We start from the raw sequence: 27,427 nt of genomic DNA on the forward strand, positions 1-27,427 counted from the left end.
AATAACTACCCTGAAGGCAACCATGCAGCAATTAATCAGTCAGGAACCATCAGAGAAGTCCATCTTATTTTCTACCTTCTCTCTTCACTGTTATTAAGAGCAACAGGAGAAATTATTGAGGCACAACATGGAAAACAATAGAGTTCTGGAATTTCATTGCTAAATAGACTTAAATACTTAACTCGATATTAGCAAACTAACAGTCTGTTTTGCATGGCAGAGGTTATTTTTTATTTATTTACTTTTCCATTCAAAAATTTCCACTTCCTCCTCTCCTCCCATTCCCCTTCTGCTCTCCCACTCCCCCTCCTCCCTCCCCCTCCAGCCTTAAGAGAGGGCAGGGTACCCTGCACTGTGGGAAGTTCAAGATCCTCCCCCCTCCATCCAGGCCTAGGAAGGTGTGCATCAAACAGACTAGGGTCCCAAAAAGCCAGAACATGCAGTAGAAACAAGTCCCAGTGCTATTATCAATGGCTTCTCAGTCAGCCCTCATTGTCAGCCACATTCAGAGTCCGGTTTGATCACATGCTCCTTCAGTCCCAGTCCAGCTGGATTTAGTGAGCTTCCATTAAATCAGGCACACTGTCTCAGTTAGTGGACCAACCCCCTTTCGGTCCTCACTTCCTTGCTCATGTTCTCCCTCCTTCTGCTCTTCAACTGAACCTTGGGAACTCAGTCCAGTGCTCTGATATGGGTCTCTGTCTCTATCTCCATCCATTGCCAGATGAAGGTTCTATGGTGATATTCGTGATATTCATCAGTGTGACTATGGGACAAGGCCAGTTCAGGCACCCTCTCCTCTGCTGCCCAAGGACCTAGCTGGGGACATCCCCGTGGACACCTGGGATCCCCTCTAGAGCCAAGTCTCTTGCCAACCCTAAAATGGCTCCGTTAATTAAGATATCTTCTTCCTTATTCCCGTATCTGCCCTTCCTCCATCTCAAGCATCCCACTTTCCCAAGCTCTCCCCAGTCTTTCCCTTCTCCCTTCCCTTTTCCCCTCTCCCCTTCTCCCCACCCCCCACCCCTACCCTCATGCTCCCAAGTTTTGCCTGGCGATCTTGTCTGCTTCCAGTTTCTAGGAGGATCTATATATGTTTTTCTTTGGGTTCACCTTATTATTATTAGGCGTACACGGCAGAAGTGTTGTGGGATAATCTTTTTGTACACTGAGACCGGATGAGACATGATAAAACTTGTTGACTACAGAGTCCTCATGACTTATTACATGCCATCCTTTCATGTAGCATGGATAGAAATTTATATTATAATTAGGTTATGCAGTTCAAGGAGTTATAAATTTGAGAGATGCCTTTTATCTGCTAAACATAAAACAAAAAATAATCTTTAGCTGATTTGTACACTCTGCAGTTAAATAATTGTATTAATACAGATATGTATGTTATCTTTAAAAGTTGGTGTATTTTCAGAACAAAAGGACCAATGAAGACAAGTAGCTAAGATGATACAGCACCTCAGGATGCTTCTTTTTCAGTTCCTAAAAATTCTGCATCCAGAACAACTTCAAAACTGCTAGCTGTGATGTTCCAGCCTTACAGACTGCTCCAGCCAGGAAATCTCTCCACTTTCCCATCTCATAGAGACTAAACAAAAAATAATATAACTAGCTTTCCAGGACTTGACCATTATGCCAATTTTCTCAGGGTCCCCTAAAGATACTGTCATCTCCAAAATAGTCTAGAGAACAAGATGTCAATATTCCCAAGAGGTAGGATGGGTGGTTTTTGGTTTTCAAGTGAGTTATGGATGTTCATAATTGTTTAGTGGGGATTGTTGCAAGTTGTTATTGGTCATGGTCAGGAAAGAAACTAAACAAAGGAAGTTAGATTCAAAGATCATCTTCTGAAAAGAAAAAGTGTATATAGGAATGATAGGATAAAGGGTAGATTATTGAATCTACTTTTAAACTAAAATGTAACAATCTCAAATATTTACAATATTTTGGATACATTTTTGTACATTAATAAAAATTTAAGATTATTTTTGTATTAGTATGTTGTGTATGTTTCTATTCTTGTTTAAGGTGTACCTGTGTGGCTCATTTAAAAATGTAATATAAAGTTCTAATCTTTAAAATTTGTTATTATAAACTATTTAGGATAATTAAGAAATATAGGTTAATAGTCATCTACAGCAATAAAAAATTTTTAATTATGTCTGGCATGTTTGCAAGGGCAAAGAGCATGTAAATGTAGATAGATGGTTGCTTCTCATGGTACAGTCAGGGCCATGGTTTTAGTACCCAGGGTGATCACTCGGTGTTCCCTGAGTCTATCTGCTATACTGGAGGTCATTCAGGCCTGCTCCCATGGAGTTCACTTGCTTGGGGCTGCTCCCACTGAGGTTATTGCTCGGGTCTCCTCCAGTGGAGGTTGCTGGCTCAGTACTGCTCTGGTGGAGGCTGCTGGTTTGAGCCTGTTTTCACAGATGTCCCTTGCTCAGGCCGGTTCCCACAGAGGCTTCTGACTTGGGCCTGCTCCCTCAGCAGTTGCTCCCTTGTACCTATTCCTGTTGATGTCACTTGCTTGGGGCTGATCCTGCTGAGGTTACTGGCTCAGGCCTTTTCTGGCAGTGGTTGCTGGGTTGGGCCTCTTCCTGAGGATGTACCCGGCTCAGTCCTGCTCCTGCAGAGGTCCCTGACTTGGGCCCAATTCCACCAAGGTCTCTGGCTTGTGTCTGCTCCCTTGCCAATCACTCCCTTGTACCTGCTCCTACGAAGGTCGCTTTTGTGGGCCTGCTCCTATGGAGGTCTTTAGCTTCATCCTGCTCTCTCAGAGGTCCCTGACTTGGGTTGGTCCTGCAGGGGTCTCTGGCTCAGATATGCTCCCTTGGTGGTTACTCCTTTATATCTACTCCTGTCCTAAAAAGTTCTTTTTCAGTTCTTAAACATGTTATGATAGAAAGTGGTTTAAGTATAAAACTTTGAATTCATCAAGCTATGATAAATAATAGAGTATTCTCTTTGAATATACCAAATATAAATGGACTAGACATTGTGAATGCAGTTTTATACTGGATAGTTATTCTTACTGTATATAGTTTTACTCTTAGAGTTAAAACCTTTTCTTTTTATTTAGACAAGAAGTGGAAATGTTGTGAGATAATCTTTTTGTACACTCTGAAGATGTGTCTTTGCCAAAGGGCCTTCTGAATGGTTTAATAAAAAGTTGAATAGACAGTATCTAGGCAGGTGAGGATAGGTAGGCTTTCCAGTGAGAAAGGGAAAGAGGAGATGAATTGAGGCTCACAGAGATGCCAGAAAGACACTGAATAAGTCAGCCATCCAGTACAGAGTAGAAATAACTGAGCCATGTGGCAGAACATAGATTAATAAAAGTAGATTCATTAAGTTATAAGAGCTAGTTTGGAACAAGTCAAAGCTAAAGGTCAAAGCTATTATTTTCCTAATAATAAGCTCCATGTCATTATTTGCTGGCTGATGGTCCAAAGAAAGTCTGACAGGAAAGTCCAACTACACATAAAAGTGTAGAAAAATGATACTTTACACATGATCAAATTTGTAGTTACCAATGATGATAGCAATGGCCAGGGCTATTTATATTAAAATTAATACAATCTATCTTTTCTTGTAAGACTGCATGGTGACTAATTGTAAACAGAGAAGAAGGAGGCCATGATTTCTCTGTAATACTTGAAGCAAAAGAGCCAATGATTTTTATTTCAACAAACACAACATAGAGAGTGGACTCACCAGGCAGAGGGTGCAAATAGAGATGAAGCATTGATAAGAATTATAGTGGAAGATGGAGATATATAACAGAGCAGCAAGGAATACATTTTAAAGAGTCAGTGCTTAGCAGGAGTCCAAAGGTGAGTAGAAGAAGAAATTATTTTTTTGTATCATTCTCAGCTAATACTTAACCCTTACCAAGAGCATGGTAGCACATTTAGAAACTGTCACAGAAAGGAATCTTGAACAGGTAAACACCCAGGACATCTGCCTTTCAGGTGGCTCCTTATGGACGTGTAGTAATCAGGCTGTGATGATGGTCACCTTATTTGGGGGAGCATCAGATCTCATTCAGTCCCTCTGATTGTCTGAGTGGGTATGGCTTTCTTTCTTTATTGTTCTGTGAGCACATGTGTTCCTTTCTAATCTTCAGGTTTATTCAAAGATGACAACTTCTCTCAACTAGAAGAGAACAGTTCTATAGTGTAGGGTGCCTGAGTAACTAAGTTATTATTCTTCAATTCTGAAGCAAGCTCTCAAGACTGGCCCACACGTTTGGCATAACAGAATCTAACTGGGTCAAGAATAGGAGCCCGTTTTTTTCCTTAAAATTGTGATCTATAACATAATATTTATTATCATATCTATAGGCATGCAGATTATTGACATTATTTTTCCTTGGTTTCCTTGTCTGATATTAGTCTACAGAAATAGGGAAGACAACCATTGTTGATGTCAACAGAGCAAAGTTACTGAGATGTTACAATACCTTAATTAGTCTTGTAGAGCAAGGAGGAGTTTTCTAGCTAGACACTCCAAGAGAAAATATAATGCTTGTAATTTCAAATTCCTGGAAGTGAGTGATCAGGATCATATTCCTGAAGATGTAGTCCAGACACGGTCAGGAACAGAGAGTAATTGGTGTGAATAGACTAGGGCATAGAGTTTTACTAAATAAGGAAACAAATATCACTTTATTGTTTGAGTCACTAAATTTTGAGATGAGAGTTATAGGTTTTTATTTATTCCTTCATCCTCTCAATAGTCCCTTAACACAGATTTTACACATATACTGGGTGCACCTGAAACAATCGAACAGTTTCAAAAGTTTCTGTTTGAGAGCTAAGTCATTAGTATTTTCTGCTTCATAGATCATACAGTCATGGCCTTCATTACAATCAGTTCTGTAGAGTAGTGTGGTAGCACTCTCAAGGTGACCCAATAAACCAACAAGACCCAATTTTATATGTAGGCTGCATCTCATGAGAAGTTGGAGCAGATCATCTTCAAGACACCCTCCTGAACCAATATTCTGTAATTCCAGAATTTGTTTTCTGTTTTCTCAATTTGTTATTCCAGATAAAGCCTTAAGGAGTGTATTTTGGAATCAGATAGTTTTTCTTTTGCATATGCTTCTGGGATTGAGCTCAGAACCTTGTGTATGCTAGCCAAGTGTTTTGTCACTGATATATACTCTCCCTGTGACAAAATATTAAAATGATGTTATAGCTGCCTTATCCTTTGCAAGAAGTTAATAATGTCATTCATTAGTTGCTGCAAATAATTGATGAGGATGCTTCCCTTCACTGAAAGTTGGGCATGCTAGGCTCTTCTAGAAGACTCGTTCAAGAATGAGAGCAAAGTAGTTGCAATGCTACTGCTCTTAAGAAGTGTGACCTTTCTCTTGAAACTGTGGGTAATGGAGAATAAAAATCACTAATAACTTCCCCTTAGTTTTAAATATGCTGTTTATTTTTAATGGCAGATATGCTCTCATTTATTTTGGCTTTGGATGGATAAATAGCAAGAGAATATAATTCTCTGATATATTTTTCTATTTAGTGTCTATATTAATACAAACTTAAACATGTGCTTGAGTAATGCATAGCTAATGATAACTCTCAAGAAAAATAAGATTATTAATATTTCCAGTCCAGTGGAACCTAAAATCAGCCTGGAGGTAGAATAAAGACAATGAGCCCAGTTCTTATCCTACATAATCCTGTAGAGGCACAAACTCATGAAACAGTTTTGCTTTAATAACCTTGGTATGCCTTTCTGTAGACTAAACACTCAATATTGAGTGGTTCATGAAGATAATTGGGGGAGAAAGGAAAGTTCAAGACTGCCTACAAAGCATGGAGGCTTAATAGAACAAACAGAAAAAATTAAAAATGTTATTGTCAAATGAGCTTAGGGCTGTAGATATAGATTGTCAGAAATGTTGATTTCCATTTTACCCAATTAAAATATTTTAAAAAACAATATATCAAAAGCAAAAATGAAGACATACATTTGTAGGTTAAATAATGTATCTTTGTTCATCCCCTCCTTTGTGAGAATGAAAATTGTACACAAAGAGACAGAAGTTCAGAGTCAGGACTGAGAAAAAGAACACAGTGTCCAGCCAGAATGGAAAGTAACAGGACAGTCTCAGGGTCTCTCAGAAACACATCTGTGCGTGGAGCCTTCAACTCAAGTCTACGTTACTTTTTCCGTTGTGTATGGGAGAGATAAATCTACAGAATTCACAAAAGTGAGTAGATATAAATGAGATGTGTGATGTCATTACTTCTGATAGACAGAGTCCCTTAGCACCCCATGATTAAGTTGTGGAGGCCTTTCTGAGCAGTCAAGGTTTCAGGCCTGCAAGGTGTAGAGCAATTCCATTAAGGTCACCAAACATTCCCTGCTAAAACAAAAAGTATTTCAGCTTTTGTGGGCAGTGCAGTCTTTGTTACAATACAATTGCTCTTACCTACCAATGTAAAGTAAACTATTATACATGATATGCAAATTGCATGAGTATGGATATGTTAAAAATAAAATTTTATGTTTAAATATTAAAATATAGATTTATGTCAGTTTCATGAACCACAAAGTATTCATTTATTTAATTTTTTGATCTTGTAAAAAATATATAATTGGTGGGGTACATGAAAGAGAGGAATGAAGGTGGTTGAAAGTGACTCAAATTCATTATATAAGACAATTTTTAAGTTTTTAAAATATTTATTTTTTATTACATATATAAGTGTTTGCTTCCACATATGCATATGGTAAGAGATATCAGAGGAAGCAGTCATGTCCCCTGAAACTAGACTTACAGGGTGTTGTGAGCCACTTTGTGGATTCTGGGAACCAAAACCATATCCTTGGCAAGAGAGGCCAATTTCTTAATCTCTTATCTACCTCTTCAGACCAGGGATTGCCAATTCAGACAAAATCATTCTCCATACTAGAACACAGAGAAGATATTGGCTATCTGGCTTTTATCTCCTTCAGTGGTATTTCAAGCTCTTCTTCTTAGGAAATGAGTCATTTAAGGAGACTCACCCAGACATTTAAGGGGAACACTAGTTAATACATTTTGATCATTTCGACTATCTTCATAAATTAGAATTGTTCTTTCTTAAGATTTTGGCGGTTTGTCATTGTGAGGGAAGGTCACTCATTCTCCTTTGCAGGTGTGGCTATTGTTAGACTGTCCACACCCCAGTGAATAACCCCACATCCATGAACATATAGGCAATAGTAAATGGACTGGGAGTTACTAACAACAACAATGAAAACAACAAGACAGGAAGAACCAAGAAGGAAACAGGTTGGGGGACAGGAGGGGAAGATAGAGGGAATTAGTGATAGATGGGTGTGATCAAAATATATTATATAAATGTATAAAATTTTCAAAGAATTAAAGAAACTTTTCTCTTTGGAATATATGTAGACATTAGTAAGACCTTGTAAATCATCAGTGAATGAGTTGCCTAGCTAAGGTATTGCTCATTGTTACTCATTAATTAAATTGTGCCCCAAAGTTCTCATATTGAAAGTCTGTCAATGGGATATCCTCAGAGCCAGGACTCCTAAGTAGGTGACTGTGTTAGAGGACATCACAGTTATAAGACAGGAAGAGATACACTTTTTATGCTGTGGTCGCTGTAGCATGCTCCTTTTTCTACCCTGTCGCCCAGCATAAGAATGAGAACACTCTGACACATTTTGAGAAATGGGGTAATTTCTAAAGTCTAGAGGCACATTTACTAAATTCCCAAAGCTCCTTCTATTCCAGCAAAATGTCTTCCTCTGTCTTTATACAGTAGCATTCTATATCCTTTCCAGCATCGTCTTATAAAATGTCCTGTATCTTCCTAGCATCCCTAATCAAGAGGCTGATTTTCTAGGTATGCTTTTCTATTTGAAGTTTTCTATACATTTGGGATTCAGGGAGCTTCAGTCATGGGCCAAAGGTCACTTGAAAACAGCTATAGGGCACCATCTTTGAACATTTATATATCTTTTTCCAGTCTCCTGACCTACGAAAAAACAGATACTTATTGATTAAGTCACCAAACTATGCTATTTTGTTTAGGAGCCAAATTAATTAATAGACCCCAAAGGCAAGCAGGGAAGTAGTTTGTTAGTCAACTATTATTTCTTTATTAAATTTTAATTCAATCCTTAAGCCCATTTGTGAATATCGATAATATTCTGTTTATTTCTCTTCAGATAAAAGGGAACCTGTTTAAGAACACATATTCTAGCTCTCAACTTGAAATTTCAAAATGAATTTTTGGAACAACAAAGAAACCCCAGTTTTATTATTGTTTTCCCATTACTACTTATTTTATTTGTAAATTATGTGTAAATATATGTAGGCGAGATATGTGAACAGGAGTGCAGGTGCCTAGGAGGCCAGAACAGGGCTTCAGATCCCTGGAATATAAATTGCAGGTAGTGTGAGCCATCAGGAATGAATGAGTGGTGGAAATTGAGCTTGGCTCCTCTGTAAGATCAATGCATGGTTTTACTGCTGACAATCACTTTGGCTCTGAAACTCTACCACTAAATGTCCATTTCATTTTTTTTAAAAAATTCAGTTAATTTGTTTACTTAGCAAACTGATGGCAGCTTAGCTCCTCTTCTTTTCCACTCCCTCCTCCTCAATGCATCCCTCCTCATTATTATTTCAGAAAGCAACAGGCCTCCAAAAGATATCAGCAAAGCACAACCTATCAAGCTGCTTTAAGACCAAGCACCTCCCCTGTATTCAGGCTGGGCAAGGCAATCCAGTATGAAGAATAGGTTCTCCAGAGCCAGCCAAAGTACAATGAACAGAACTTGCTCACATTGCCAGGAATTCTACAAAATAGATCCAGCTATACAACTGTCACATATATGCAGAGGGCCTAGGCAGGTCCCATGAAGGCTCTCTGGTTGTTGGTTCAGACTCTGTGATTTCCCATAAGCCAGGCTAGATATTTCAGGGGATTTTCCTGCGATGATCCTGACCTCTTGGCACCTACAATCCCTCCCAAATGCCCATTTCTTAAATGCAAGAACCAAACTCTTGTATGAAAATGCAGTTCTCTGTAGTTCAAATTTATCTTCAAATAAAAAGGACCATCCAGAAAATCAGCTGCTTGCTTAGAGATACTGTGTGGATACATGACTTTGTATTAGAAGATACTGGATGGAGTATTGGCTTTGAAGAGGAGCTGGCGCCAGTGGATTCCTGTGCTTGGGTGCAGTTGCTGTTGCAGAGAGATGATGAGCTGAGAACTTTGGCAAAATGGAGAATCACAACATGAAAATACTTTGAAGAGCAGTACATCAGAAGACACCAGGTAGACTGGATATCTTGGATCCGGGAGCTTGCTGAGAAGCAAGGGGCACTAATCCAGTAGAAGATGACCCAGCAGAGGGAAGAGCCATTGGAGAGCATCTGAAGGAAGAAATGGGCAGGCCCCAAGGCAAGAATTCTTCCAACAATCTGAAAAACAACATGAAAACACCAGATCCCAGAGAACGTACAACAGAAGGACTTGAACACCCTATTCCAGAAGAAGTGGAAAACAGTGTCATTATGAAAGCAATAGAGTCTCTTAAACAGGGTATGAATAACTCACTTAAAGAAATAGAAGAGAAATATAACAAAAAGATTGAAGAAATGAGTAAAGAAATGGAAGAGAAATATAACAAAAAGTTTGAACAAATGAGTAAATTCGTAAATGATACCCTGAAAAACCAAGAAAAAACAATCAAACAGGTAATGGAATCAGTTCAAGAATTGAAAACTGAAATTGAGGCAGTGAAGAAAACACAAACTGAGGGCCGGCTGGATATGGAAAATCTAGGTAAACAAAGAGAGACTTCAGGAACAAGCATAACCAATAGAATACAAGAGATAGAAGAATGAATCTCAGATTATGAAGACACCATAGAGAAAATAAATGCTCTGACCAAAGAAAACAGCAAATCCAACAAATTCTCATCATAAAACATTCAGGAAACATGGGACATAATAAAAAAAACAAATCTAAGAATAATAGGAGTAGAAGAAGGAGAAGAATTGCAGATTAAAGGTCCAGAAAATATATTCAACAAAATTATAGAAGAAAACTTGCCCAACCAAAAGAACGAAATTCCTATGAAGGTTCAAGAAGCATACAGAACACCGAATAGACTGGATCAGAAAAAAACATCCCCTCGCCATATAATAATCAAAACACAAAACATTCAGATTAAAGAAAGGATATTAAGAGCTGCAAAAGAAAAAGGTCAAGTAACTTATAAAGGTAAACCTATTAGACTTACACCAGACTTCTCTATGGAAACCATGAAAGCCAGAAGGTCCTGGATAGAGGTACTGCAGAAAATAAGAGACCATGGATTCAAGCCCAGAGTACTATACCCAGCCAAGCTATCATTCACTATCAACAGTGTAAACAAAATATTCCAGGACGAAAACAAATTTAAACAATAAGTAGCTACAAATCCAGCCTTACAGAGAATATTAGAAGGCAAATCACAATTCAAGGAATCCAACATTCCCAACACTGCTTACAATAACTCAGACATCTAGCGACCCTTCACAAGCACAACTCAAAGAAGGAAAACACATACACTCCACTACCCCAAAAAATGACCGGAGTCAACAACCACTGGTCATTAATATCACTTAATATCAATGGACTCAATTCACCTATAAAGAGGCACAGACTTAGAGATTGGATACGAAAACAGGATCCAACATTCTGCTGTTTACAAGAAACACACCTCAACCACAAAGACAGACACCTACTCAGAGTAAAGGGTTGGGAAAAGGTTTTCCAAGCAAATGAACCTAAGAAACAAGCGGTTATGGCCATTCTAATATCTAACAAAATCGACTTCAAACTAAAATCAATCAGAAGAGATGGAGATGGACATTTCATACTCATAACAGGAACAATTCATCAGGAAGAAGTTTCAATTCTGAATATCTATGCCCCTAATATAAAGGCACCCACATATGTAAAAGAAACTCTTCTAGAACTCAAGGCAGTCATCAAACCACACATACTAATAGTAGGAGACTTCAACACACCTCTCTCACCAATGGACAGGTCAATCAGACAGAAACCTAACAGAGAAATAGGAGAATTATTGGAAGTATTGAATCAAATGGACTTAACAGACATCTATAACAGACTCCACCCAAATAGGAAAGAATATACCTTCTTCTCTGCAGCTCATGGAACCTTCTCAAAAATTGGCCACATACTCGGTAACAAAGCAAACTTACACAGATACAAAAAAATATTAGTAACCACCTGTGTCTTGTTAGATCACCATGGATTAAAGTTAGAATTTAACAACAATGCTACCCCCAGGAAGCCAACAAACTCATGGAAGTTGAACAGTCAACTACTAAATCACCCCTGGGTCAAGGAAGAAATAAAGAAAGAAATTAAAGTCTTCCTTGAATTTAATGAAAATAAAGACAACATACTCAAACCTATGGGACACTATGAAAGCAGTGCTAAGAGGAAAGTTCATAGCACTAAGTGCCCAATTAAAGAAAACGGAGAAAGCACACATTGGAGACTTAACAGCACACTTGAAAGCTCTAGAAAAAAAAAGAAGCTGATTCACCCAGGAGGAGTAGAAGACTGGAAATAATCAAACTGAGGACTGAAATCAACAAAATAGAAACACAGAAAACAATCCAAAGAATCAATGAAACAAAAAGCAGGTTCTTGGAGAAAATCAACAAGATCGACAAACCCCTATCCAAACTAATCAAACGGCAGAGAGAGAACATGCAAATTAATAACATCAGAAATGAAAAGGGGGACATAACCACAGACACAGAGGAAATTCAGAGAATCATTAGATCTTACTACGAAAGTTTATATGCCACAAAGTTGGAAAATGTAAAAGAAATGGACATTTTTTAAGATAAGTACCATATACCAAAGTTGAACCAAGACCAGGTGAACAATCTAAATAGACCTGTTAGTTTCAAAGAATTAGAAGCTGTTATCAAAAATCTCCCTACCAAAAAAAGCCCAGGACCAGATGGTTTCAATGCAGAATTCTACCAGAACTTCCAGGAAGAGCTAATACCTATACTCCTTAATGTATTCCACAATATAGAAACAGAAGAATCATTGCCAAACTCCTTTTATGAAGCTACAGTTACCCTGATACCAAAACCACACAAACACACAACCAAGAAAGAGAATTACAGGCCAATCTCACTCATGAACATCGACGTGAAAATTCTCAATAAAATACTGGCAAACCGAATCCAAGAACACATTAGAAAAATTATCCATTATGATCAAGTAGGCTTCATCCCAAAGATGCAGGGCTGGTTCAACATACGCAAATATATCAATGTAATCTATCATATAAATACACTGAAAGAAAAAAACCACACGATCATTTCATTGGATGCTGAAAAAGCAATTGACAAAATTCAACAGCCATTTATGGTAAAGGTGTTGGAGAGACTGGGGATACAAGGATCATACCTAAATATAATAAAAGCAATATACAGCAAGCCGACAGCTAACATCAAATTGAATGGAGAGAAACTCAAAGCCTTTCCACTAAAATCAGGAACATGACAAGGCTGTCCACTCTCTCCATACCTCTTCAATATAGTGCTTGAAGTTCTAGCAGTAGCAATAAGACAACATAAGGAGATCAAGGGGATTCGAACTGGAAAGGATGAAGTTAAACTTTTGTTGTTTGCTGACGATATGATAGTGTACATAAGCGACCCCAAAAATTATACCAAAGAACTCCTACAGCTGATAAACACCTCTAGTAATGTGGCAGGATACAAGATCAACTCCAAAAAAATCAATTTCCCTCCTATACACAAAGGATAAAGAAGCAGAGAGGGAAATCAGAGAAACATCACCTTTCATGATAGCCACAAATAGCATAAAATATCTTGGGGTTACTCTAACCAAGGAAGTGAAAGACCTATTTGACAAGAACTTTTAGTCTCTGAAGAAAGAAATTGAGGAGGATACCAGAAAATGGAAAGACCTCCCCTGCTCTTGGATTGGGAGAATCAACATAGTAAAAATGGCAATTCTACCAAAAGCAATCTATAGATTCAATGCAATCCCCATCAAAATCCCATCAAACTTCTTCACAGACCTTGAGAGAACAATAATCAAGTTTATATGGAAAAACAAAAAACCCAGGATAGCCAAAACAATCTTATACAATAAAGGAACTTCTGGAGGCATTACCATCCCTGACTTCAAACTCTATTACAGAGCTACAGTATTGAAAACAGCTTGGTACTGGCATAACAACAGAGAAGTCAACCTATGGAATCGAATAGAAGACCCGGATATTAACCCACAAACCTATGAACACCTGATATTCGACAAGGGAGCTAAAGGTATACAATGGAAGAAGGGAAGCATCTTTAACAAATGGTGCTGGCATAACTGGATGTCAACCTGTAGAAGAATGAAAGTAGATCCATATCTATCACCATGCACAAAACTCAAGTCCAAATGGATTAAAGACATCAACATTAATCTGTCCAATTTGAATCTGATAGAAGAGAAAGTGGGAAGTAGTCTACAAGATATAGGCACAGGAGGTCACTTCCTAAGTAGAACCCCAGTAGCACAGACAATAAGAGAAACAATGAATAAATGGGACCTACTGAAACTGAGAAGCTTCTGTAAAGCAAAGGACATTGTCAGTCAGACAAAAAGACTACCTTCGGACTGGGAGAAGATCTTCACCAACCCCTCATCAGACAAAGGTCTGATCTCCAAAATATACAAAGAACTCAAGAAACTAGACACTAAATCTCTAATTAATCCAATTAAAAAATGGGGTACTGAACTGAACAGAGAATTCACAACAGATGTACTTCGAATGGCCAGAAGACACTTAAGGACATGCTCAACCTCATTAGTGATCAGGGAAATGCAAATCAAAACCACTTTGAGATACCATCTTACACCTGTCAGAATAGCTAAAGTCAAAAACACCAATGATAGCTTATGCTGGAGATGATGTGGAGTGAGGGGAACACTCATCCATTGTTGGTGGGAATGCAAACTTGTGCAGCCACTGTGGAAATCAGTGTGGCAGTTTCTCAGGAAACTGGGAGTCAACCTCCCTCAGGACCCATCAATTCCACTCTTGGGAATATACCCAAGAGATGCCCTATCATACTACAAAAATAGTTGTTCAACTATGTTCATAGCTGCACTATTTGTAATAGCCAGAACCTGGAAACAGCCTAGGTGCCCCTCAATAGAAGAATGGTTAAAAAAGGTGTGGAACATATACACATTAGAGTTTTACTCAGCGGTCAAAAACAATGACATCTTGAATTTTGCATGCAAATGGATGGAAATAGAATACGCTTTACTGAGTGAGGTAACCCAGACCCAAAAAGAGGAATATGGCATGTACTCACTCATAAGTGGATTCTAGCCATAGTTAAAGGTCTTTGAGTCTATAATTTGTGATCCTAGAGAAGCTAAATAAGAAGGTGAACCTGAAGAAAATCATATAGTTATCCTCCTGGATATTAGAAGTAGGCAAGATTGCCTGGCAATCTTGGGTGCACGGGGAGTGGGGTGGTGGAAGGAAGGGGAGATGGTTAGGGAGAGGATAAAGGGGGAGGACTGGGGATGGCTTGGGGGAATGGGAGGCAGGGAGGGAGGAAGGATGGTTATGAGAGCAGGGAAGTTTATATCTCAACTAAGGGAGCCATTTTAGGATTTGCAAGAGACTTGATTCTGGAGGGGTTCCCAGGCCCAAGGAGAGGTCCCCAGATTGTACTCTGGGCAACAGAGGAGAGGGTGCCTGAACTGGCCTTGTCCCATAACCATACTGATGAATATTTTGCATGTCACCATAGAACCTTCATATGGTGATGGATGGAGATAGAGACAGAGACACATATTGGAACACTGGACTTAACTCCCTAGGTCCAAATGACAAGCAGAGGGAGGGAGATCGTGAGCAAGGAAAGCAAAATCAGAGGGGGCCTTCATCCGACGATGGATGGAGATAGAGACGGAGACCCACATTGGAGCACTGGAAGTCAGGACCGCGAAGTGTGTGTTCACCCACTGATACAAGGGGACTGATCGAATGAGAGCTCACCAAGGCCAGCTGGCCTGGGACTGAATGAGCATGTGGTCAAACTGGATTCACTGAATGTGGCTGACATGGGGTCTGACTGAGCCCCCAAGGTCCAAATGAAGACTGAGAAGCCATTGACAATGGCACTGGGTCTTGTTTCGTCTGCATGGACTGGCTTTTTGGGATCCTGGCCTGTTTGGATGCTCACCTTCCTGGACCTGGAGGGAGGGGGGAGGAACTTGGATTTCCCACAGGGGAGGAAACCCTGACTGCTCTTGGGAATGGTGAGGGAGGAGGAGAGGGAGTGGGGGGAGCGGTAGGATATTGGGAGGAGGGGAGGAAGTGGAAAGAGTTTTCGGATACTCGAATAAACAAGTCTAACTGAAAAAAAAAGAAGAAGATACTGAATGGATACAGGACCTTTCATAACAGATATTTGCATGACGGAACAGAAGGAGTAAGACTTTTTTTCCTGGGATAGGAGGTGCTTTGGGGGTTTAGTGACTGTGCCTGTCTATTACAGAAGTTATCTAAAGGTGTTGAAGGACAGATAAAACACGTCAGAGCATTCTCATTTCCATAATGGGGCGTCAAGTAGAGACAGGAGAAAGCCACAGAGACAATAAGAAAAGGAATGTGCTCTGAGGATCCCACTTTCCAGAGGATCCTGCCTTCCAGAGCAGTTTCTGTGCATAGACGCAGGGATACTTCTCAGCAAGACAGACAAAGCTCTCCTCCTGCCTTCAAGTCTGCACCAACACAGACACAGACAGCCTTCAGGACCTGAGATCTTTTTTTTTTTTTTTTTTTTTTTTTTTTTTTTTTTTTAAAGAGTGGAGATGTGCTGGGGGCCCGAGAAATGTCCACTTGGGTAAGACACTCTTGCCAATTCTGATGACCTGGGGTCAATCTTCAGTACCCATGTGGTGGGAAGACTCCTGCATGTTGTTCTCTGACCCTACATATGTTGTAGTATACACACACACACACACACACACCAATAAATAATTAGTGTAATATATTTTTAAGTGGTGATGGAATATATGTGCACATGCCACGATCGGCTCTTTTTGGAGTCAGATCGGACTGAGTTCCGGGAAGCAATCACAGTGCGATGCAGAAACCAAGAGAGATGGTGAGGTTTGCCGGCAGCAGCAGATTCGCTGGTCTTAAGCAAAGATGTCAAGCCAGACACCGCTCACACAGTTTGTGTCCCCTCTGAGCTTTAATCCTCTGATTTGTACTAGGACAGAATAAGAGATCTGCGTCTTTAAAAGGCTAGATATTGGTCCATACCCCCAACTTAAACTTTTTATCATTGAATTTTTCAGTTTGTTTAAATATGTACTTCAGGGAGTCTATTTTAGAGCCAAAACGACACTGCCGTGGCACAGCAGAAAAGAATGACGCCTTTTCAACATCACCAGGAGCTACACTACATAGAACCACTGTGTGTTGAATTCGGTGATGGAAAATTAAAAATTTACGCATGTTTAACTGAACTGTGGCTAAGACGTACTTGGCTGCAGCTATTGGCTACTATTTACAACGCAATAAAACAGAAAGATTATCGCCATTATTTATTTAAACTGCCCCATGGACCAGTCTCAGTGAACTTGTAAACAGCACTATTGATATAGTGGCTTAGGTATGCCACACAATTCTGAACTCTGCATCAGGAAAAGTTTCATGGTCATAGGTTCTGCTGTGTTAAATGAGTATTTCTTTATTATGCAAATGAATTGTACTATAGTCTAAATCACTGATAATTGGTTATCTATTTTCCATTATTTAATTAATTGTAACATTTCTCAAGAACTCCAATAACAGTTTTATTTTGATGAAACATTTGTTAAAATTTTAAATATTATGACTCACCATAGAATATATATCATAGAATACATGAAGCAGATCATTCAGAAATTCTGCAGACCAATATCATATTGAGAATCAGCTCTGTATCCTTGCGAGAACATCAGCTTAAATGTAGGGAATACTTATTTTGGCTCACAGTTTCAGAGGCTTTGGTTCATGGCTGCTTAGTCTTATTGCCTACGTCCTGTGGGAGCTCAGTACATAATGGTATGAGCTTGTAGCGAAGCAATGCTGGTTACTGTGCAGTGGCTGGAAGAAAAGGAGGAAGAGAATTCTGTTGTGGTCCCAATAGCACCTTCGAGGGTCTGCCTCCCGTGATCTAACTTGTTTCTAAACTTCACCCGGTTGCATCAACTCTTGACAGCATGCAGATTAGAGACCATGTCTTTCAACACATTAACAAGCACTCTCCAAGGCCAGGTGTTGGTGAAATGAGTAAAATCATTGAGGATTCCTATAAATGAAAACACTAGAGTCAGATTGAGCCTTTGTAAATAGACTCCTTGTGTGATGACTTCAAGGCCACCAGTGGACAAACCTGTCCAAAGAAACATGTTTTACAAAAAGCACCTTCTTTTGGGGTTGAATCTTATGTCTGACCCTTTGTGAGCTCCCCTTTTACACAGGACCAGTGAGGAATTCTCTCAGGTTTTTCCATGGGGCTCCTCCTGTTTCTTTTCAGAAGGTTTTAGGTAGTATATGAGAAAACACTTTATATACTGTATGTTAAAAATCTAAAAGGCAATTAGGCTTGAACTTCTTCACTGACAGTATCAGTTCATCATCTTTTATTGAGCTTCCTTAGTCTCCTTGCTGTTTTCCGAGGCTCTTGTGAGGCTTCACCTGTCTCCTCCTTCAAGGGTGGAGTGGTTTAATTTGGAGGAAAGAGCTACCCAGCAGAAGCAAAGCTGGACAGGACAATACAGGTCTCAGAAAAAGATGAGTAATGGCTGATAAAGAAAATTAGAGCTATTCACCTTAACCAAGGGAGCAGATGATTTTTGTTTGTTTTTCTCTTATACCTCGAAACTCATTGTATTATTTCCCTTTTTTCTTCCGTGTTAGGCTTCCTGTTCTCATTGTCAGATCTTTCTTGTCTTATGTGGGACAACTCTCCCAGACAGTTCCTTTGTGGTATAACTTGATGCTCTCTCTCAGACCCTGTAGTAAACGTTCCCTTTCCTGGTGAGTGGAATATTTCCAGTAACACCTATTTGCCTCATAGGGCTCCTTGTCTAGTGACTTGGAATGGTTTAACTTGGTCTTAATCTTGCTCCCTTTTCTTTGTCCTAGCACTCTGTTGTCTCACCTCAGTCACTAGTTACACATTCATATAGGCCCCAGACTGCTGAGATATCAGGGCAGGCTCCCTAGAGCTTTCTGTTGATAAGCATATCGGGTGAGTCAACTTGTGTCTACAGATCAGCACCCAGTCCAAAGTCGATTTATGTTCATACCGGTACAGACAGCCCTGACTTTACCAGAGGCAACAAGCGGTCATTGAAGATACCACTTCACGTTTACTCTTGAGAATTTCAGTCAGGAAAAAACATCTGCATTTCCATTCATTTCCTTTCAGAATTATTTCAAGCCTCTTCTTTTATGGGCTAGAAGGAGATGATTAGTGCTGACAAGGATCTGGGGGCTACCTCTTAATGACTCTTACTTATAGGTCATGGTTTTTTGTAGTCTATAGTAATCAACTTAGATTATCTTGGCCAAAATGTTGAAACAAAAGAGGAAAAATATGCTAATTGTCATTCTTTTAGATGTGTTTCCATGGCATCCTGGTCTCATTGTTCATGGTGATTATCAATGTCATAATTTTCCATGTTTTTGGCAGAGTCTGTCTTCCCCACTGACCTGAAACTCCACAGAGCTTCTGCCAAGTCTGCTTTGTTTATGATAATACCCATAAAGTCTTACACAATGTCTAGCTAGCATGAAACATTTTGAATTTAAAACTGGATGAACTAGTAATTAATTAGATATGTAGGTGACATCATTGAATTTTTTCCTGCTCCTTTATCTAATAGAATAAATTCTTATTTATTGCACAACAACAAGACTTCACTTATAGCGACTGAAAATGCAAGCATCCTATAACCTACCTATTCCTTTTGGTTATGAAACTAAAAGTTCTTCTTAGGGATAATTTTTGGAAAATAAATTTATATTCATCTATGTATTCTGTAAAATTTATGATTTATTGCTACTCAGCCTCTGGGATCATGGAGATAGAAAAACTCAAAAGGAGTTGCTTCCCTTCAAGCATTTAGAAAGCATGGACAAAGTGGATAAGCAATTGATTACAATAAAAGGTGATCTGTTAAGACAGTTATGTATTTCAAGGTAACAGTTTCAGGATACATGTCATGTTTCAGGCTCAATGCCAATACAATTTCTTGCTTGACTTCTCACAGTTGTTTTCTGAGTTATGTTTTATTACTCCTTTCCTTGCCCAGGGAGAAAACAGAGACACAGTGAATCTGAACGCTTGAAACATATGCATTGTACAATCTCTCTGATTTCCAAACAGACTCTCTTTCCCTTATGGAGTGTGGTTAAGAATCACGGCTCCAATTATTTATACACGAAACACTTTAAAAGCTAAATAAGGATAGGCATATTGATATCGCTGACTCTATTATTTATTGAACACCTATGTGTGCCGAGCATTATGTTAGTCATTTTATAAATGCTATTTCCTCTTTCCTTATAAGTAACTCTAAGATACTATAATTATTCTCTTTCTCATCACAAGACATTAAGGCTCATTAAGTTTAAGTAAACTGTCTAAAGTCACACAAGAGGTAGAGTTGGAGTCTGAAATGATTTATGATAATTTTGAACCTATGCTCTTAATGAACATTTTTTCCTAGTATTCTACACAGCAAGAAGAACCTCTGTAGTAAGAAACTATAGAAATGATTCCTGAGAGTATAGTCTTAAAAAATGATTTTTTTTAAAAAAATGACTCTCAGGGGACATTCGTCTTTTGACATTAACATAGGCCACATAAATCTATTCTCCTCAGTGACAAGGAGATGTCACCTTTTTGAACTTCAGCACATGCTGCCTTTCAGTACTGAGTTTGAGGTTCTCTTCCTTTTTTCTTGCGTGCGCGCTTGTGTGTGTGTCCATCTGCATGCCTGCACTCTAGTGTCCCTAAAGATATGTATTATATTTTATAGTGTTGCCGGGATAATTCAGATTATATTTACCACCATCAACTCATGTGGAAAAATAAATCTGCTCCCTGTGGGAAAAATCAAACGTTGGTTAGTGTGCATATTACTAGTAAGGACAGCAAAGGCCTCTTGAGTTCCTGGGTTTTTTTTTTTTTCATCCAAAACTCATTCATCCATGGACCAATCTGCTCCCAAATTTGTAAACAGCTGTCCAGTAATAAACTCCCTAAAATGAATAGTATTTCCAAGCAATTGCATACAGTTGCATACATGCTTTTATTGCTCTCCTCCCCATCTCAGTGGTATTCATGAGCTGTTCCATGAGAAAAGAAAGAACAACAGTTTCTATAAACGTGAATATGTGACTTATAAGTCAAGCCTCCAATCACCTTTTCAGCTTTAAAACACTTTGTCTCTCTGATTTAGACTGCATGTCACTTGAGCCCTGATTACATATTCTTCATGCCTGGTACAGTGGCAGATCCCTCAGAATTAAACAAATAATCTTCATTACAATAGCTTGCAGAGGAAGATCCACAATTATTGAAGGGCACCTTGACATCTTAGGAAAGTCTATTTTGAAAGAATGTGTGTGTGTGTGTGTGTGTGTACAGAACTGTGAATCATTTTACTTTTTAAGACTCTCAGTTCCTATATGGTGGGGAAATCAGCTCTACCATGAGTGCTAATGCTGAATTAGAAATTCGGGAAGCTAATGCATAATATTTACAGCCCAAAGATTCATCAGGAATCAGGGAGATGGCTAAGTGGATAAAATGTCTGCACTTCAAGCAGGGAAGGCACGGTGACTATCTGTAATTTCAGTACTCCAGAGGCAGAGGCAGAGGCAGAGGCAGAGGCAGAGGCAGAGGCAGAGGCAGAGGCAGAGGCAGAGGCAGAGGCAGAGGCAGAGACAATTGCAGGTAATTCTTGGGGAAAGCTGGTTAGCTAGACACACACAACAAACACACATACCTACTCACCTAAACATATATACACGTGTAAAACACCCTCTGAATTTGGGCAAAATTTTATGTCAATATATCCCACTTTCTTTCCTTTCAGGTATCTACTGCATAATGCAGAATCTGACAAGACCCCAATAAATAACGCTTGATATATCATTATTTTCAATCCATTTTGGAGGATTTGGTGATGAAGAGTAAGTGTAAATGTTGCTTCTTATCTGATGGTACTGGTGACATAGAATTGGGCATAACAGCTCTATGGTCCTCTGTTTCTGTGTACTGACAACACAAAAGACAATATTATATCACTATGTAGCTGTACTGGAAGGATGAAGACAGGGTTTGTTACATTTCTCAACTCTGTGACCGTGTAATGACAGAAACAGCTACAAGACGGTAGGTTTTGTTTCTGTTTAAGGTTTGAGGGGATTCTGGTCATCGTAGCAAGGCAAGGAATGGCAATGGGAACACGAGGCAGCTGGTTACATCATAATGACTGACAGGAGGCAGGCGAACAAGGGGCAGAAGTGAGGCCGAGCTGAAACTCACAAAGGCCCATCTCTAGTTGACCTGTCTATGTCGGCCATGTCTCCCACCTCAAAGATTCTACAGCACCGCAAAACAGGGATACCAACTGGGAGTCAAGTATTGAAACATGTGCATCTGTGGGGTAATTTTCTTATCTAAAACATAGCAAAGCACTTAGTATTCAAGTCCTACCACTTCTACTTAAAGTAAATAGAGTCCACCTGTTCAAGAAGCTGGTTGAAATGTAACTTGTGCACAGGTATAGGGTTTTTTTTAATGACATTGGGGAAATATTTAACTTCTTTCTATTATGTAGACTCAGGTTTTTGCCTACATAATAAGGACACCATGATGACTTTCAGGACGTGATGATAACTACATATAAGTTACTTGTCATAGAATAAGTTTCAGTGAAAGTTAATTTTCTTTCTCTGCGTTCCTTTTGTCTTTGCACTCTTTCAATCTAGGAGCTCCATTTACTTTATAATGTTTCATTATTATTTAAAATGAGCCATCACAGACTAGATTGGATCAGCCTCTCCATTGTTGTAAACCGGGAAGTGGAGAGACGAAGCTGATTGCATCTAGACAATCCATCTTTGCACAAGTGTTTCCAGTTCCTCTGTATCCTAGCAACTGGTCTGATATCCTTCTTGAAGTCATCTTCAGATCTGGTATTAAATCCCTCCCTGAAGGCAACAGTGATTCCTGGCAAGGAAACAGTTTATAGAGGTGGCCATTCTCTTTCGTCTAGGAGACAGACAGTGGGAAGAAAATGATTTCACATGTCATACTTGTGCCTCAGCTTCTGACAAAATCATGGTAAGAACTGTAGTTGCCATGGCCCTCACCAGTGAAAACATTCCTCATTAAATTAGCAGTTCTAAAGGGGGAGGTGGGTAAATTACATTATGCTAAAAATTTTAAAGTTTAGAGACTTTTTTAATTTCAAATTTTCCTGCAAAGAGAGCAATATGCTCAAAGGCAATGGTTTAATCCCGCTTCATTAAAACTTTCTCTAAGTATGCTTGCTGTGTTTGTGGCATTGAAATTAGGGTTACATGTCCCAGTTGTATGAGGCATAAATGTTTTGGGGACACAGGACAGAAATATGAATTGATTTTTACTGAGTAGTATTCACCCAGAATCAGCATGAAGACTTCAAAGTCTAAGCGTTGGGTACAATCTAAAAGTGAGAGGAGCAGACATCACACGTAAAGAATACAGGTATGTTAAATTCCACTAATTAACATAAGCCAGTCCAACCTTGGTGCAGGTTTATGATACACATGGTCTTTCTTTAGAACTAGGCAGTATGTAATGTTTAGCCAAAACAGATGGCAATGCATTCTGGTAGCTACTGTTTCTAAATGCGCACAAAGAATAAATAGATGGCATAATACATGAACAGGCTCACAAGATCCCATGAAAGGAAAACCTACAATAAGTCTAAACTCAAATACTCATAAGCTGTATGACTTTGTGCAATTCACTTTATCTAGCTGAGAATTAATTTTCTTAGATGTAAAATGGAGTTAATAATTTTTGGTCTGTTCTACAAGGGATTCCCTATGAGAAAACAAATCAATTAAAATGTTTAGAAAATAATGCATTATATAAATACCAGACATTATTAGAGATCCTGCTAAGATTAGTATTAAAGGTATCTCTCTGGAAACCTAGGATTAGTTAAAATGAGTATGCTTTTCTACCTGATTTCCATACATAAGAGAAATGATGGTTACTCTGTTATCAAGATATTTATTCTTCTGTGTCTATGTTCTTACAGCCAGAGGAACAGCAAGATTCTGGTGAAAACTTAGATAATTATTTATGTTTCACTGGATGCTAGAGATGATGAATAACAAAACATTTTAATGAAAATTGCTTTCTAAACACCCTCTGAGGGAGATTAGCAGAGGAAATGTGTTTGCTTGTTTTTTTCTTTTTTCTTCTGTTTCAACAATAAAGTGTCTGTCTTTTAGAATACAGCCTTAATATCTCACACACTCATCAGAGATCCTCACACATTTATTAGTTATTGTGAAAAGAACATTGTTTTAGCCATTGTGTGATGAGCAAAGGGAAGCAAGAATGTGGTTAATGCAAGATGTTTTTGTGCGTCCTTCACTTTCAGTTAAACAGGCTCTAAGTCCAAGCAAGACATTTGCCATGTTACAAAGATGTCTAAGGTTCTGCAAAAATCTTCATGCATTAAAAAGAGTTACTACCATAAATGTGCTAAGTTGTTGACATCAATGGCTTGTATCAGGATCGTTTGTGCCAATTATCCGGGTAAAGGTCAAGGATTCTGCCATGTTGGTAAAGATAAAATGCAGCGGACACTGCACTTTTTGTAAAAAAGTGAGAACAGACTAAATCCTTGGAACATGCCGGGAAAAATACTCCCATACATCATTGCATAGCTGACTGAGAGGAGAAATTGTGTGCAAGTTCAGGACAAGAATTGCAACAGGATATACTGTTTCCTTACTTCCTCTTCTGGCTACACCAAAGGGGAAAAACACAGCAGAGTCACTAAGAAGAAGATGGGGAGACACATTTTGATTTTGAACATTAGTGTGATATTAGGGACAGGCGGAAGGAGAAGGATATAGAGATATCAAGAGGTAACACTAGGAAATACCAACAATGCATGTGATGCAGTGAGAGAGAAGATTCAGATGAGGTTGGCAGGGATCGAAAGGACAAAGTCAAACCACTGGCAATGGTTTGTCAATTCAGAGCTAAGGAGCTCCAAAGTCAAATAGTCTTATTTCTCTAATAATCACTAGTCTAGCTCTCCTTTTGTTTTTTTTTCTTTCTGAAATAAAATAATATGATAGGTATAGTTTCCTTTTTCTAATAATTAATAGTCTAGATCTCCATTTGTTTTTTTTTTCTTCCTGAAGTGAAATAATATGATAGGTCTCTAGCTCATGAAAGAGCCCCTGTAGACAAGGTTAACATAAAGCAAATTGGAAATCATTCCATATATGTCTCAGATGGCCCTTCCTCCCCATCCCCAACTTGTAATCCTGTATATTAAAATAACATCTCAGCTCTTGTTTGTGCCCTAACTTCTGTCTCTTTCTAAGTCTAGAATAAGTAAATAATCATTTTTTGGAGATAAATAAGAATGATAAATATAGATGTACTACTCCCTTCTTGTTGCTCTGTTTGCTTTCTGTTTCTTAAAGGGAGATGTATGAATATATTTCACAACAATATTTTATAAGATGTTTCTGTAGTGTGGTGGATGTCATACTAGCCTAACACAATAATATTTCATATTGATATTTTTGTTGAAATATATCTTTGTCCTTAAGATGATAGTTCTCAACCTTCCTAATGATGTGATCCTTTAATACAGTTCCTCATGTTGTGGTGACGCCAATCATAAAATTATTTTTGCAGTTACTTCATAACTGTAATTTTGCCACTGTTATTATGTACATTATGATTACATTATGAACCATAATGTAAATATCTATATGCAGGATATCTGATATGTCATTCCCATTAAAGGGTCACTTGACCCCAAAGGGGTCAGAACCCACAGGTTGAGAACTGCTACATCAAGAAACCATCTGACTATCTGTTATAAGGAAGTGCAGTATTTCAGAGCAGTAGTTTTGGATCTATCCTTGGGCAACTTAATTTCCCTGAGGCTCTTCTTTACATGGGAAATCTAGCGGGGCATCCTGAGTAATACTAATGACCATTTCATAGACAATTTGAAAGAATTTCATAAAATAAGGTTCTTCACACTAGACCAATTTTCAGCATACTGTATCATCATCGCTATCATTTTCTAGCTCATTTTGGCTACACACACCAAAGTTGGATCTTCAGTTTCTTTTTTTCCTACAGAGTTGGGGATAAAGCAGTTTCAGAACTAAAAGTACAGAATCCTCCAACATTGACCTCACTTATGTCTGTAAAAAAAAAACCCCATAGAATTATATCTCTTTCATACTGTGCAATTTTATTTTATTTTACAGAGAATAGATAGGTGTGGCAACTTGGTCTTTGAGTCTTACTGATCACACTTTCCTCTGCTGATGTCTACTGGGAGAGTGATCCACACATAAAGTAATATTAATTGATAAGAAAATATTAATTTGTCTCTTGCTGAACAAATACTCACCTTTGGAAGGCTATCTGGTTAGGAGCTTGATTTTTTTCAGAAGTCACAAACTACAATTCTTTTCTTGTTGTTTTGAGACACTGCATAGCCTTAAATGTATTGGTTCTCTCTACATAGATCAGGCTGGCCTGGAAGTCTCAGTGTTTTTCTCTGTTTCTCAAGTGCTCTAGTTTAAGGTACGTGCTACTCTGTCAGGCTATACAAGAATTCTTGATTCATCTTCCCAGTCTTAAATCTGAAAGTGGAGACTTGGTACCCGAGGTATGATATGATTGGTCCTCCCACCAGAGAACCTAGGGAAGAATTAAGATAAGTATTTTGAAGTTGGTCTTTAGAGAGAGGCCTTTACTTAGGGCTCACCAGTTTGCCCATGAGAAGACAGTACCAGAAAGTGACAGTCTGATTACAAATGGAGGGACAGCAAATCAGAACCTGCTGTCGGCTGTGAAGTGTGTGCATAGATGTGAGGGTAGGAATTGGCTTTGCTGCTAAGAATCACTTAAACCACTTATTGCCATAGATCTTTCAATAAGCCAAATAATTGAAAACCAAATTTATAGAAAAAAATGAATGGATAACCTTTAAGGAAAAACAGAAAGTGTTAGGAACACACTTATGTAGAATGGTGTGGAAGTCTCAGTCTTTATAAAAACAACATATAACTTACAGGGTTCTGTAGGGCCTGGTCTACCCTTGTTCCCTGGGGTGCGTCTTGAGGACAGTTTTGGTCAGCCAGCTAAAGTTTCCTGCTAGTTCCTGTGCTCACTCTGCCATAGCCTGGTGATTTAGCTGTAGGGCATTGTTTCATCTTTGGTATGGTAATTTCCCACCTGCCTGGGAGGAATTCCTATACTACACCAGGTTCCCCGCTGCCTAGGAAGGAATTCACTTACTGGGGCCTAAGTATATTAGTTTGGCAAAAAGCTGAATAAAGTGGCATTCTGCTGATCTCCTTTCTAATGACCATGGTCTCTTGTGTGTTTCTTTCAATCTCCAGGCCTTTACCCAAACTTGTGTAAGGTATGATTGCGCACAAACTGTACCGATAGGGTAACACAGAATCGGGTGTTACAGGGTTCTATCCATTTCAAAATCCCAAAGGACCACCTCAAAATTACTGAATCAGACTGTAATGCCATAGTGAGTTTAGATAGAGCTCTCACTTTAGATGCACCCTGTTACCCAAAGGAAAGATTTCCTCGGTCTCCATTAACATTTATACTAAACTGTACCTTTAAATAACAAAATAAAGGAACTGGTCAAGAGGAACAGTGTGAAAAGCTGATACTAGAGAATGGAGAAATCACTGTTTCCACTGTGCTAGATGGCATCTGGGGGCGAATCCACAAATCAATGATAGCATGATGTTAAACATAGGGCACACATTAAAAGCTACCGAGAGAATGTTGTTATGCATGTAGCGTAGTGCTTACAAAAGTTTAGTAGGTAACAGCAGTACATATAGCTATTATAGTCCTACAGTTCAGATTATTATTACAGCAATCAACAGGATTTATAGGAATCAGTAATTTCAGAGTCACTAATGTGTTTTCATTCACCTCCGACCAAAACAAAATATGAACACTTTGTCACTCTCC

The 27,427-nt window shown here is 38.7% G+C and overlaps 1 pseudogene; it reads right to left on the reverse strand.

Moving 5' to 3' along the window:
* Positions 1-19,855: 19,855 nt before the first annotated feature.
* LOC125405290 (small nucleolar RNA U3) lies at positions 19,856-19,942 on the reverse strand (annotated as a pseudogene).
* Positions 19,943-27,427: the final 7,485 nt, after the last annotated feature.

The sequence above is a fragment of the Myodes glareolus genome, chromosome 23 (genome assembly GCF_982192425.1).
Source record: "Myodes glareolus chromosome 23, mMyoGla1.1, whole genome shotgun sequence".
NCBI lineage: Eukaryota > Metazoa > Chordata > Mammalia > Rodentia > Cricetidae > Myodes > Myodes glareolus.